This window comes from Chiloscyllium punctatum, chromosome 2, assembly GCF_047496795.1.
Source record: "Chiloscyllium punctatum isolate Juve2018m chromosome 2, sChiPun1.3, whole genome shotgun sequence".
Classification (NCBI taxonomy): domain Eukaryota; kingdom Metazoa; phylum Chordata; class Chondrichthyes; order Orectolobiformes; family Hemiscylliidae; genus Chiloscyllium; species Chiloscyllium punctatum.
Window position 1 is genome coordinate 21663128 of NC_092740.1, and position 13852 is coordinate 21676979.

Here is a 13852-nt window from a genome sequence, read left to right on the forward strand (position 1 = left end):
TGAATCTCTCAAGGGACCAAGCACAGTCAAAGACTGAAATAATCAGAAATGCTTGGTGAACACAGAAATCTCCTGAAGTGAAGGTTCAGCCATTACACTACAGTGGTGTGTGGGGTCAGATAACATTAGTGGCTTTAGTAGACCATGAGTTGATGATGATTTTTATGTAATCAAAAAAAAGGAACCTGTTTGTCATACAGTACTGAAGAGGCTCTTTGGCCTTTTGAGTTTGTACTACCAATCATCTATCCCTAAAGCCATCAAAGATGTCTAGTTTGCCACATTGAGCTGTGTGTGGCCTTGATGGGTCAAGGAAAGTTAAGGAAATTGTCCCCACTTCTTTGAACACTGACTTTTGTTTGAAAGATGGTTTTGAGGGATTGCAAGCTCTTGAATGTTTACTATTAATTGGCTGCCCTCCAGTTGTGAGCCAAGCTAATGATTGTTGACAGACCATTTACTACTCTATACTGCACTAATGTAGTATAGAGTAGTATACTCCATACAGCCTGAAGATAAAACCTGATGTTCATTCCATTCTGAAATGTGGAGGGTGACTGTATTAGTCAAGTTTGCCTGGATCTTGCTTTGAATTTCTTTTGGCCCTTCCAATCTAGGCTTTCATAGAAATTGGCAATGCAGTGCTGCTGGAGGAACTCAAATGGCACAGAGTCAAGGGAAGACTGGACACAGCTATGGCACTAACTGTGGTACGATAAGGTTTTAAAGGGGAGTGATCGACTACCTGAGGAGGGTAGTCAGGGCATGTTTGTAAGAGGGGGCTTGGTATGCTTCAGTGATGAAGGTGGGCAGTAATGTGTATAGTTGATCATGTTTTAGATCAGCTTTGTATCTGTCTGACGTTTCCTGAATAACTTTTGGCATAGGCATAATGGGGTGAATGGCCTCTTTCTGTGCTGTAACCTTCTTTATGTTCTAGGTCTCTAACTATGAATCAGAGACACTTGCAGGGTAACAGTGGAATTGCCCGCTGCAAGTTGCAACTTCCCACATGTCTATGCTTCAGGATTTACAAAGCACCCTGAAAGGCAACTTCATTTGTACAGCTGGTGCATTACAATCCATGGTTTTGAAGAGTTGGCACTCTAGTTGATAGGATTGTTAAGAAGGTGTATGGTGTGTTGGCTTTTCATTAGCTGGGGGATTGAGTTTAAGAGCTGCGAGGGTATGCTGCAGCTCTATAGAGCCCTGCTTAGACCACACTTTGAATATTGTGTTCAGTTTTGGTCGCTTCATTATAGGAGGTATGTGGAAGCTTTAGCGAGGGTGCAGAGGAGATTTACCAGGATGCTGCCTGGGCTGGAGGGTATGACTTATAAAGAAAAGTTGAGGGAGCTAGGGCTTTTCTCGTTGGAGTGAAGAAGTATAAGAGGTGACTTGATAGAGGTGTAGAAGATGATGAGAGGAATAGATGATAGAGTGAATAGTCAGATGTTTTCCCAGGGCAGAAACATCTATCACAATGGGGCATAATTTAAGGTTTAGAGGAGATGTCCCAGGTCTACTCTTTACACAGAGTGCTGAGTGCGAGGAATGCACTGCCAGTGGTAGTGGTAGATTCCGATACATTAGCAACATTTAAATGATACTTGGAAAGGCACCTGGATGGCGGTAAAATGAAGGGTATGGTATGTAGGTTAGTTTGATCTTAGAGTAGAATAAAAGATCGGTGCAACATTGAGGTTCGAAGGGCCTGTACTGTTCTACGTTCTGTGTTCCATACTTTCAAGTGAATAGGCAATGCAAGAAAATTATGCTGAACCACAGAAACCCAAAGGATTTGAGGCTTCATTTTCAGTACTGCATTAAATGGTCTTGTTTGAAGTTTAAGTGAGACTGTAATGTAAGGTGATCAGTGGTGTTCCACAGGGATCAGTGCTGGAACCACTGTTTGTGATATACGTAAATGACTTGTAAGAGGGCATTGATGGTCTGATCAGTAAGTTTGCAGATGACATGAAGATTGGTGGAGTGGCAGAAAACATAACGGACTGTCAGAGAATATAGCTAGACTGGAGAGTTGGCCAGAGAAGTGGCAGATGAGTTCAATTCAGACAAATGCGAGGTATGCATTTTGAAAGGTCTAATTCTAGAGCGAAATGTACCGTAAACAGAAGAGCCTTGGGAAAAGTTGATGAGCAGAGAGGTCTGGGAGTTCAGGTCCATTGTACCCTGAAGATGCCTGCACAAGTGGATAGAGTGGTCAAGAAGGCATATGATATGCTTGCCCTCATTGGATGGGGTTGAAAATGTGTTGCTGGAAAAGCGCAGCATCCAAGGAGCAGGAGAATCGATGTTTCGGGCATGAGCCCTTTGGGCTCATGCCCGAAACATCGATTCTCCTGCTCCTTGGATGCTGCCTGACCTGCTGCGCTTTTCCAGCAACAATTTTTCAGCTCTGATCTCCAGCATCTGCAGTCCTCACTTTCTCCTCACTGGATGGGGTATTGAGTATAAGAGCTGGCAGGTAATGTTAAAATTGTACAAGACTTTGGTTCGAACGCATTTAGAATACTGTGTACAGTTCTGGTCGCCTCATTACGAAAAGGATTTGGATACTTTGGAGAGGGTGCACAGAAGGTTTACAAGGATGTTGCCTGGTAAGGAAGGTGCTAGTTGTGAAGAGGGGTTGAGTCGGTTAGGATTGTTTTCATGAGAAAAAAGGAGATTGAGGAGGGACCTGACTTGAGGTCTACAAAATCATGACTGGTGTAGATAGAGAGAAACTTTCTCCCTAGGGTGAGGGATTCAATAATGCGAGGCTATGCATTCAAGATGAGAGGAGAAAAGTTAAGGGGGATGCACACAGAAAATACTTTACACAGAGGTTGGTAGGTGCCTGTAAGGCGTTGCCAGCAGAGGTGGTAGAGGCCGGCACAATTGATTCAGTTAAGATACGTCTGGACAGATGCATGAGTAGGTGGGAGCGGAGGGATACAGATTCTTAGGAATTGAGCGATAGGTTAAGATAGTGGATTTGGATTGGCACAGACTTGGAGGACCGAAGGGCCTGTTCCTAGGCTGTAAATTTTCTTTGTTCTTTGATTATTTAATATTCTAGCTAAAACATTTTAAAAAGTCCCTTCTGACTGTCATTCCTGCTATTTGCTAATCCTTGGGCAGAATTGGGATCAATTTATCCACTCCAATGGCTGCTGTTGACATTCATTACCCTCATTACTTTGAAGGTTGGTACTTGCCTAAAGTAGCTGGCAACAAAAGCTACTATCGAGGTGAATCATTTGCTTTTGAGTGTAGAAGTGGAGAATGTTTGAGTCAACAAGTTTACTGCAACCCTTTTAAGTCAACATAAAATCCCACTCTCATTTTTATTGGATTACTTCATGCTGTCATTATGGAGGAAGAATGGTGTTAAGTTCAATTAACTTTCAACAACTACCTTGGATGAACAAAATTTTGGTAATGTTTGAATTCTATTTAGTTGACTGCTGCAAACAAAAGTACACAGCTTTTACCTTACAATTCCAGACCATGCTTTTTTTAAAAAATAAAACTGAACAGTTTTTTTCAGTGAATGGCTGAGCCTCTGAGATAAAGATTATTTGATTGTGTCTTCCAATTTGTGCTAAATTCAAGCAGAGGCCCTGTAAGTAATCTTCTTCCTTGGGGAAAAAAGTTGTCCAGGTTTCCTGTTCAGGCCTGCTTTTGTGACATTTATTGAAAATGTGAACTGTTTCATACATTACCATCCTGCAAATGACAGAAAGCTTTAATACACTCGGTAGCTGTCAACCCACCTGGAAAGATTTTTTGATTTTATTCATTTGAAAGGGTTGAAGGTGGTAGATGTGAACTACTGTATTAATGTTCATGACTCACTTCAGAATAATCCAAAATCAGTCATATTGTTGAGCGTTTGGAGTTGCATGTAAGTCAGGCTGGATAATGGTATTAATTTTCTTTTTCAAAGGACTTGAGAACCAGATGAGACTTTCTGTTGAGCAAGTTGCTGTGTTCACTGACAGATATCAACTTTAATTTCTGTTAATCTAATTTTCAACATTTATATAAATGGTTTGGATGTGAATAAGGAGGAATGGTTCATAAGTTTGCAGATGACACCTAAATTGATGGTGTGTTGGACAGTGAAGAAGGTTATGGATTAGTGGTGCTGGAAGAGCACAGCAATTCAGGCAGCATCCAAGTAGCTTCGAAGCTATTTGGATGTGCCTGAACTGCTGTGCTCTTCCAGCACCACTAATCCAGAATCTGGTTTCCAGCATCTGTAGTCATTGTTTTTACCTCGTGAAGAAGGTTACCTCAGAGTACAATGGGACCTTGATCCAATGGGCCGAGGAGTGGTAGATGGAATTTTAATGTAGGTAAACGTGCAGTGTTGCATTTTGGTAAGGCAAATCAGGACTTATGCACTTAATGGTGAGGCCCTGGTGAATGTTGCCAAATAGAGACCTTTTGGGATGCAGGTCACAATTCCTTGAAGTTGGAGTCGCAGACAGGGTAGTGATGCTGCATTATTGTTTTTATTGGTCAGTGCATTGAGTATAGGAGTTGGGTTAGCAAGTTGTGGCTGTGCTCGGCCAGTTTTGGAGTACCTCATTCAATTCTGGTCTCCGTGTTATATGAAAAATGTTGTGAAACTTGAAGCGTGCAGAAAAGATTTACAAGCATGTTGCCATAGTTTGAGGGTTTGAGCTACAGGGAGAGGCTCCGAAGGCTGGAGCTATTTTTCCTGGAACATAAAAGACAGAGGGGTGAACTTTATAGAGGTTTATAAAATCATGAGGGGCATAGATAGGGTGAATAGTCAAGGTCTTTTTTCCAGACTAGGGGAATCCAAGACTAGAAGGCATGAGTTCAAAGTGAGAGGAGAAAGATTTAAAAGGGACCTAAGGGGCAACATTTTCATGCAGAAGGTGGTGCGTGTGTGGAATGAGCTGCCAGAGGAAGTGGTGGAGGCTGGTACAATGACAACATTTAAAAGGCATCTGGATGGGTATATGAATAGGAACGATTTCGAGGGATTTGGGCCAAATGCTGGCAAATGGGACTAGGTCAATTTAGGATATCTAGTCAGCATGGATGGATTGGAGTGATGGGTCTGTTTCCGTGCTGTACGACTCTATGACTTTATCATTAGTTCTAGTTTAAAACTCCCCAGTTGTGTGATGGGATAATTGCTGCAATGGCATCAATTTCCACCTGATACTACCATGGAGGATAACAATTGCTTGTTGAGTAATACCCTAGTAAATTTGAGATATATTCTGAAAGCAAAAATAGAGGCAGCAATCTGCTTGATAAGTACCTTTTCTCTTAAGATATTTAAGAGAAAAGTAGCCTTAAAAGTTAATGCCATTTTTTAAAAAAAGTTCAGTCCACTGCGTGCATCATGTGGCTTTCTATATGTTAGCTGGCATAGCACACCATCTTGACTCCGATATCCAAAAGTTTATTAGCTATTACACAAATGATCCCTCAAGACTTTGTAATACAGTCTGGGTTATATGTTTATTCAGATTACTATTATGTTAAATAGCATGCAAATCAGCTGCAGACTCTCTAACAGATGAACAGAATGTACAAAGACTAAAATGAAGACCTAGTATAATACAGCGTCATCTACTGTGATACCATCTGGCTGGACTAAAGGTATAATGCCTTTTTGAGATCTTGCAACAACCTGAGGTTTATTTCCAGAATGTTAGAATTTTTATAAGAAGTTATGTTGACCTTCTATTCACTCTTGGTTAGACCCTTGGAGAAGGGGATTCTGGATTAGTGATGCTCGAAGAGCACAGCAGTTCAGGCAGCATCCAAGGACCAGTGAAATCGACGTTTCGGGCAAAAGCCCTTCATCCGGAACAGTTCTGGTCTCCATAAATAACACTCAGGAATGAGATCAATACATACATAGTAATATGTACAAGAGAAGGCTGAATAGACTGGGGTCTTTTTTTCTTGAACTGAATGTTAACCAATAGAAGTCTTTAAGGTTAGGAAACAATTTTTTTTGAGTAAATCTAAAGGAATGTCTTCTACTGTGAGGGAGGCCACAAGTTGGGCCAGAAATAACACTCAAATTCAGGAATAGATCTTTATTTAGAGGATTGCAACTGGGGCAGGTGGTAATGTATTGGCTGGTTAAGCCCAACAAGTCCACACCGACCCGTCGAAGCGCAACCCACCCAGACCCATTCCCCTACATTTACCCCTTCACCTTACACTATGGGCAATTTAGCATAGCCAATTCACCTGATCTTTGGACTGTGGGAGGAAACCGGAACACCCAGAGGAAACCCACGCAGACACTGGGACAATGTGCAAACTCTACACAGTCAGTCACCTGGTGCTGTGAGGCAGTAGTGCTCACCACTGTGCCACCCATAAATGAGGATGAGGGGACAAAATTTAAAAGGGCCCTAAGCGACAGTTTTTTCGCTCAGTGGGTGGTGCGCAGATGGAGTGAGCTGCCAGAGGAAGTGGTGGAGGCTGGTACAATTGCAACATTTAAAAGTCATCTGGATGGATATATGAATAGGAAGGATTGAGAAGGATATGGACCAATTGATTAGATTAGCTTTGGATATTTGATTGGCGTGGATGAGTTAGACTGAAGGGTCTGTTTCGGTGCCGTACATCTCTCTCTATAACAATGTCTGCTGTACCTTGTATCACTCTTCGTTTTGTTTCCCAATGAGCCAGTGCTTCAAGCTAAAGACATACTTAGCTGAATTTGTGCTTCAGAAATATGTTTGTAGTTATTTTGAAAGATATTTGGATGGAAAATTCAGTATTTGACTTTTTAAAAAAAAATGTATTTAGGGTAACAACTTAGTTTCAGTTGCTAAAGCAGTGACTATTTCTTCATTTGGATTTATAATGTCGTTGAAACATCCAAGTCTGAAGAGTTGTGTAATTGGAATTCCAGTTAGGTAGGAGGATTATTTGCTTCAGGGATGCCTATATATGATGATGGGTATGAATGCTGACTGGCAAAAACCCAGGACTTGTTTGAAATCATCACCACCTCACTGACCATTTCATGATATATTCCATCTATCTTCCACCTTCCATCTCATGCCCCATAAGACGCAAATATTCTGAACCTGATCCATCACCAGGTCAAGGAATGGGAGACACAAAACGTCAATAACAAGTTTCTTGCAACAAGCCTCACCTATTGAATGGCAGATTTAGAATCACCACCATCGCTGAGTGTGGTCCCTTGCTCAACCAGTTCAGGACAAACCATGCCCTCAGCCCAGCCAAACTGTTCTGGATCCACTTGTTTTAGATCTGGTAATGTGTAAATCAGGCAGTACATCTCTTTAAATTTAATACCTTTCTTTAGTTAGCCATGGATGGTGTGTTTAACTCTTTCTTTCTCAATTAAATATGATAGTTGAAAGTTATTAAAGATTATCTCCGAAGATCATGTTGCAGCTGTACAGGGCATTGGTTGGGCCACTTTTGGAATATTGTGTGCAATTCTGGTCTCCCTCCTGTAGGAAGGATGTTGTGAAACTTGAAAGGGTTCAGAAAAGATTGACAAGGGTATTGCCAGGGTTGGAGGGTTTGAGCTATAAGGAGAAGCTGAATAGGCTAGGGCTGTTTTCCCTGGAGCATTGGTGAACGAGGGGTGACTTTATAGAAGTTTAAAATCATGAGAGGCATGGATAGGGTAACTAGACAAGGTTTCTTCCATGTGTTGGGGTGTCTAGGTTGAGAGGGGAAAGACTTAAAAGGGACCTAAGGAATAACTTTTTCACGCAAAGGATGGTGTGTGTATGGAATGAGTTGCCAGAGGAAGTAGTGGAGACTGGTACAATTACAACATTTAAAAGGCATCTAGAATAGAAAGGGTTTAAAGGGATATGGGCCAAATGCTAGACAATGGGACTAGATTAATTTAGGATATCTGGTCACCATGAGTTGTTGTGACTGAAGGGTCTGTTTCCATGCTGTATGTCTCTATGACTACCACCACTATTCCTCCTTATTTAGTAATCTATATTGCTATTTTAGCCAACTCTGACTTCCCTCATCAGCTTTCTGCTTAAGACGCTAGTTTTAGATGCAAATTGTATGCTCAAACTGAATGTAATGTGATGAATTTTACAATCAATCCTACCTCGAGGATTCTTACTAATTATGCATTATTACTCATTAACTAATCCAACCTCCTTACCCAACACTGAATCCAAAGCCGCCTGTTCTCTGTTTGATCCAATATGTATTGTTGTAAAAAATATTGTTCCGAGTACATTCTACAAATATATCCTCCAGGCTATTTTTGGCAATTTATCTATCTTTATGAAGATTAGTCTCCCATGATTGTTGTAGTACTTTTATTAGCTCCTCTGATTGATTGATTGATTTATACTCTGTACTATAGCGTCACTGTGGTCAAGGGCTCTTTCAACCAACAGTAACAGATTTCGTTTGTTTGTTCTGTGCAATATCATTCTACATTTAGATTCTGAGTCAAGTTCTTTTCTTTTCTCAATGCTGTACCTATTATCCTTTATTAACAGATCCACCTCACCACCTTTTCCTGTCTCCCTATCATTACAAAATGTCAAACACCCATAAACATTCAGGTTCCAGGTGTGGTCTTTTTGCAGCCTTGTCTCAGTAATGACTATTATATTGTATATTCATTTATTCTATTGTGCTATCAGTGCTGCAAGCATTCAGGTAAGGACCTTAGAATTCTGTCTTTTTACCTTGTGTATTTTTCTACTGACTTATTTTTTAGTGCATTGTTATATTTCTATGCTCAGTCCTGTCGCTCACTGGATATCTTTTCCTGAATTGCTACCCTGCACTATTTCCTTGTTCATTTTAAACTTCCAAATCTACCCTCATCATTATTCAGTTTAAAACATTCTCTGTAGTAGGGAAAAGATTTACAAGAATGTTGCCAGGGTTCGAGGATCTGAGCTACAGGGAGAGGCTGAACAGGCTGGGGCTGTTTTCCCTGGAGCGTTGGAGGCTGAGGGGTGATCTTATAGAGGTTTACAAAATTGAGGGGCATGGATAGGATAAATAGACAAAGTATTTTTCCTGGGGTCGGGGAGTCCAGAACTAGAGGGCATAGGTTTAGGGTGAGAGGGGAAAGATATAAAAGAGACCTAAGAGTTAATTTTTTCACGCAGAGGGTGGTAGGTGTATGGAATGAGCTGCCAGAGGATGTGGTAGAGGCTGGTACAATTACAACATTTAAGAGGCATTTGGATGGGTATATGAATAGGAAGGGCTTGGAGGGATATGGGCCAGGTGCTGGCAGGTGGGACTAGATTGGGTTGGGATATCTGGTTGGCATGGACGGGTCGGACCGAATGTCCATACTGTACATCTCTATGACTCTAGTAAAGTAGTATCTCCAGTCTAAGGTCAGAAGGGGGGATGTTCACTGTGCAATCTTCAGTATGTTTTATAATTCCTCAATGACTGAAGTAGTCTGTATCCATATGTAACAATGGACAATATCAAGACTTTGCCAGGCCATTGTGTGGCATGACTGCCATTTAGCAGACAATGATCATTTTCAAGAAAAGAGTGTCATCGCTAAATCCCCATTATCAGTTTCCTGCAGTTCAACATTGGTCAGGAACAACTGGACCAGCCATTACAGATACGCTGACCACAAAAACAAGTCAGGTTAGGATTTCTGCAGTCATGTAGCTCACCCACCATCTGGAAGACAAAAGTAGGAGTCTGACAGAATATTCTCCACTTGAGAAGCTTAATGCCAACCAGACGAAGCACCCACTTGAATAGTACCCCTTTCACCATCTTCAACATTTACTCCTTTCACCAAGCATGTACAGTCTCTCTGCCATATTTATTGTGTTTTATTTTACTACTTAAGTTTTAAGTTTAGAAATATCATTCAACTGTTGTCTGTAACTATTACAAATAGTTTGATAGTTAATCTTTTAATTTAATGCAACACTTTCATCTTCCAAGTACCAATTTATATTTCTGCCCATATTTAAAGATATTAAAACTGTAAAAACCCTCCAAAAACCACCTTGCTGCTCACCTACTTAAAGCCAGAACACTCAGCCACTATTGGAGACACTGTTGTCATGTGAGGAACAGTTCAGAATTCTGGGTTTGTACTCATTGGGGTTTAGAAGGATCTGATTGAAACTTGCAGAATACTGAGAGGCTCTGGATGGTGCAGACATGGTGAAGTTGTTTCACAAATAGGAGAGACTGGGACTCAAGGGACAGATTCCGAGTGAGGGGAGTATCCTTTCGAACTGAGCTGTGGAGGAATTTCTGCAATCAGAGGGTGATGAATTGCTGTAGAAGACTGTGGAGGCCAAGTCACTGAGTGTATTTAAGTCAGAGATAGTTCTTGATGAGTAAGGGAATGAAGGGTTGGTGGGAGAAAGCAGGTGAATGTGGTGGAGAAACGTATCAGCCATGATTGACTATTGGAGCAAACTGAGTAGGCCAAATGGCTGAATTCTACGCCTCCATCTTTCAATCTTATGACATTGTAAAGAAAAGGGCTGCAGTAGTTCAGGAAGGTACCTCATCACCAGCAGTTCCAGGCTAATCACAGATGGACAATAAAATGCTGCTTAGCTGATGCTCATATAACTTTGATTGATTTAAAAAAAAACCCTGTCTAAAATCAGCAAATTAGCACTTGGGAGCTCCTCGCACATAGGCCTCACCCCATCTAGTGCGTGCATACTGTGTGAAGATAACAAAGATAGAGTGGTCAAGGAGGCGTATGGCATGCTTGCCTTTATTGGCTTGGAAATTAAGTACAAGTGTCAGGATGTCATGTTGCAGGTTTATAAGACTCTGTTTAGGCTACACTTAGAATATTCTGTTTGCCATGTTACAAGAAGCATGTGGAGGCTTTGGAGAGAGTGCAGAACAGGTTTACCTGGATGCCAGCATGAGAAAGGCTCACCAGATCCAAAACTTTAACTCTGATCTCTCTGCATAGATGCTGCCAGACCTGATGAGTTTTTCCAGCAACTTCTGTTTTTGTTTCTGATTTGCTGTTCTTTTGGTTTGTGCCAGGAAGCTGCCTAGATGAGACAGAGGCTAGAAAAACTCTGGTTGTTTTCTCTGGAGTGGCAAAGGGGACACTTGATTGAAGACTATACAATTGAGATGCATAGATGGGGTTGACGGTCAAAATCTTTTTCCCATAGTTGAAATGTCTAATACAAGGGGGCATGCATTTAGCACGCGAGGTGGGCAAAAATGCGAAGGAGTTGAGGAGCAAATCTTTTACACAGTGGTAGGAGTCTGCATCACACTGCCAGAGGTGGTGGTGGAGACAGATATAATAGGGCTGTTTTGAGGGACTTTTAGATAAGCACATGAATGTACAAGCAATGGAGTGAAATGGACCAAAGGCAGGCAGAGGGATTAGTTTCATTTGGTGTCACGTTTGGCACAACATTATGGGCTGAACGGCCTGTTCCTGTGCTGTACTGTTCTGTGTTCTATGTCTGTTCTCTCAGGAAGATTTGGTGAGTAATACCCAAGTTGCAATGGCTAAGTCACTCATCTGCTACTGCGGTTGGCATCCATTCACATCCCGTTGATGGGCAACTAACTGCTATTGCTAAGCAGTTTTTGTAAATTAGCTCATTAAACTAGCTTACAGTCTTAAAATTCTAAGTCAGAATCAGACTGCTAACCTAAATTATAGCTTTACAGTTGTGGAAGAGTATATTGGAAAGAAACCCACCAACACCAAATTCCTTAGCACCTGGGCCTCATCACATGCTGCAATATAACGAACTCAGTTGACATGCTTATTTACCTCTGGGTGACTGGGATCCACAATGGAGAAAGCTCTCTGCAGAAATCCTCCTATTTTTCTACCAGCGACTTGGGGTGAGAGTGTTGGACTCAGCAATCTGTTATAAACGTAGGTTGCAACAATTCATGGCCTCCCAACGTTGTGGAGTCTGTGGATTATGTATCTATTGATTGTAGGTATTTGCACTCCCTTTTTAGTTATTTGAACAACCTTCTGATGTGCTTTTGCTTGCAATTCAATCCAATACTCCTGATCCTTGGACATTGAGGGGTGTGGGCAGATCGGGGTACTGCCTTTTGTGGGTCTGCTCCTGGGGCTGGTCATGCTTGCTATAAACAGGTCCAGGCAGCAGACTGTGGAGGATGTCATCTCTGCCAACTGCCCCTTTCCTGCAGTTATGTTTGAGCCCTGGTCTCATTGAAGAGGGACCACGCGGTGTCCATAATACACTCAATGCCTTGAGAGAAGTGGATATAATATATTGTTTCCCTTTCCAATGCACTTTTGAATTGGCTCCTTACCATTCCCCCTACCACCACGTCACCTTTTGATGGTTTTTGCATTGTCCTTTGACAGGTTTTGCACATATTCACTTGGAAACATGGATGATTACTGGCAGTGGTTAGTAGAAAGAGAAAGAAAAACATAGTGATTTGGTAATTGGGGGAAAAAATTGCTTGTATGTGATAGCTTTTCATGCTTTTCTTTAATATCCTGAAATATTAGGTCAACAATTATTGAGGGGGCAGGGGATAGTTATGAGCTGGTTATAAAGGAAAATGGACAGAGAGCCATGATGAGGTTACTCATGACCTTACTGAATGACAGAAAAGGTACAAGTGAACAATATAACGTGCTTCTATTTCTGATGTTCTTGCAGTCCCTGAATATTAAATCATTCACTAAATACTGCAGCACTGTTTTCTGTTTCTTAACTTTTGTATGAACATAAAATAATCCTCTTAGTTTCCAGTAGAGGTCAGACAATAGCAGTGTGTAACACCAGAAAGGCTGTAAAAACTTTTTCAGAAGAATGAAGATTAATTGTGGGCCAGTTTTGGATTGCTGAACTATCCTCCAAGCCACTGAAAGACCTCAGTCCCACTGTTCCATTCAATCCCTTGTCTTCACATTCAGTTCAGTTTGCTGAACCCATCCTTAATCCTTGGTTTCTGAGAATGGAATCTTCTCAGCTTCTGAGCAATGATGAGAAATTTCGTGAAATTGAGGGAGATCGGCAGGAATGAGGTTCTCAACATAAAGGGCAAAAAGAACCATTTTCCAACCACATGTTGAATGGCGAGACAACAGCCTCGCTAATAAGTATGAGGCCTATTTGCACACATTTGTACATGTTTGCATCGCATTATTAGTTAATTTTTTTCACATTCGTATGCAGTTTCCCATTCTCCCATCTACCAGATAGAAACTAGGCAGTGACAATTCCTGACATGAGCATCAGAATGGGTACCTGGTTACTCCTACCCTCCTATGTGGAAAGTGGTCACCAATGTCCCAGGGCACAGTGGCTCACCGGTTAGCACTATTGCCTCACAGCACCAGGGACCTGGGTTCGATTCCCACCTTGGGTGACTCTCTATGTCTGCGTGGTTTTCTCCAGGTGCTCTGGCAGCCTCCCACAATCCAAAGATGTGCAGGTCAGGCGAATTGGTCATAGTATTAGGTGCATTAGTCAGGGGTAAATTCAAGGCTGGGGAACTTGTCCGGATGGGTTACTCTTCAGAGGATCAGTATGGACTTGTTGGGCCAAATGGCCTGTTTCCATACTGTAGGGATTCTAATCCACTGAAATTGGCATTGGCCTCATGCTAGTCTCAACACGTACAGTACTCAAGGTACCTCACTGACCCAATTACAACATGGTGTGGCACATTAATGCTGCACTTCGGAGTGTAGGGAGAGGCACCAACTTGTGGGTTGGATCATGAGCATCGGAGGCCTTCTTGCTTGCTCTCTGTGATTGCTCACTTTCCCTCTTTTGGATGCTCAGAATCTCTGCTTTGCCTTTTTGCACTTTGCCAC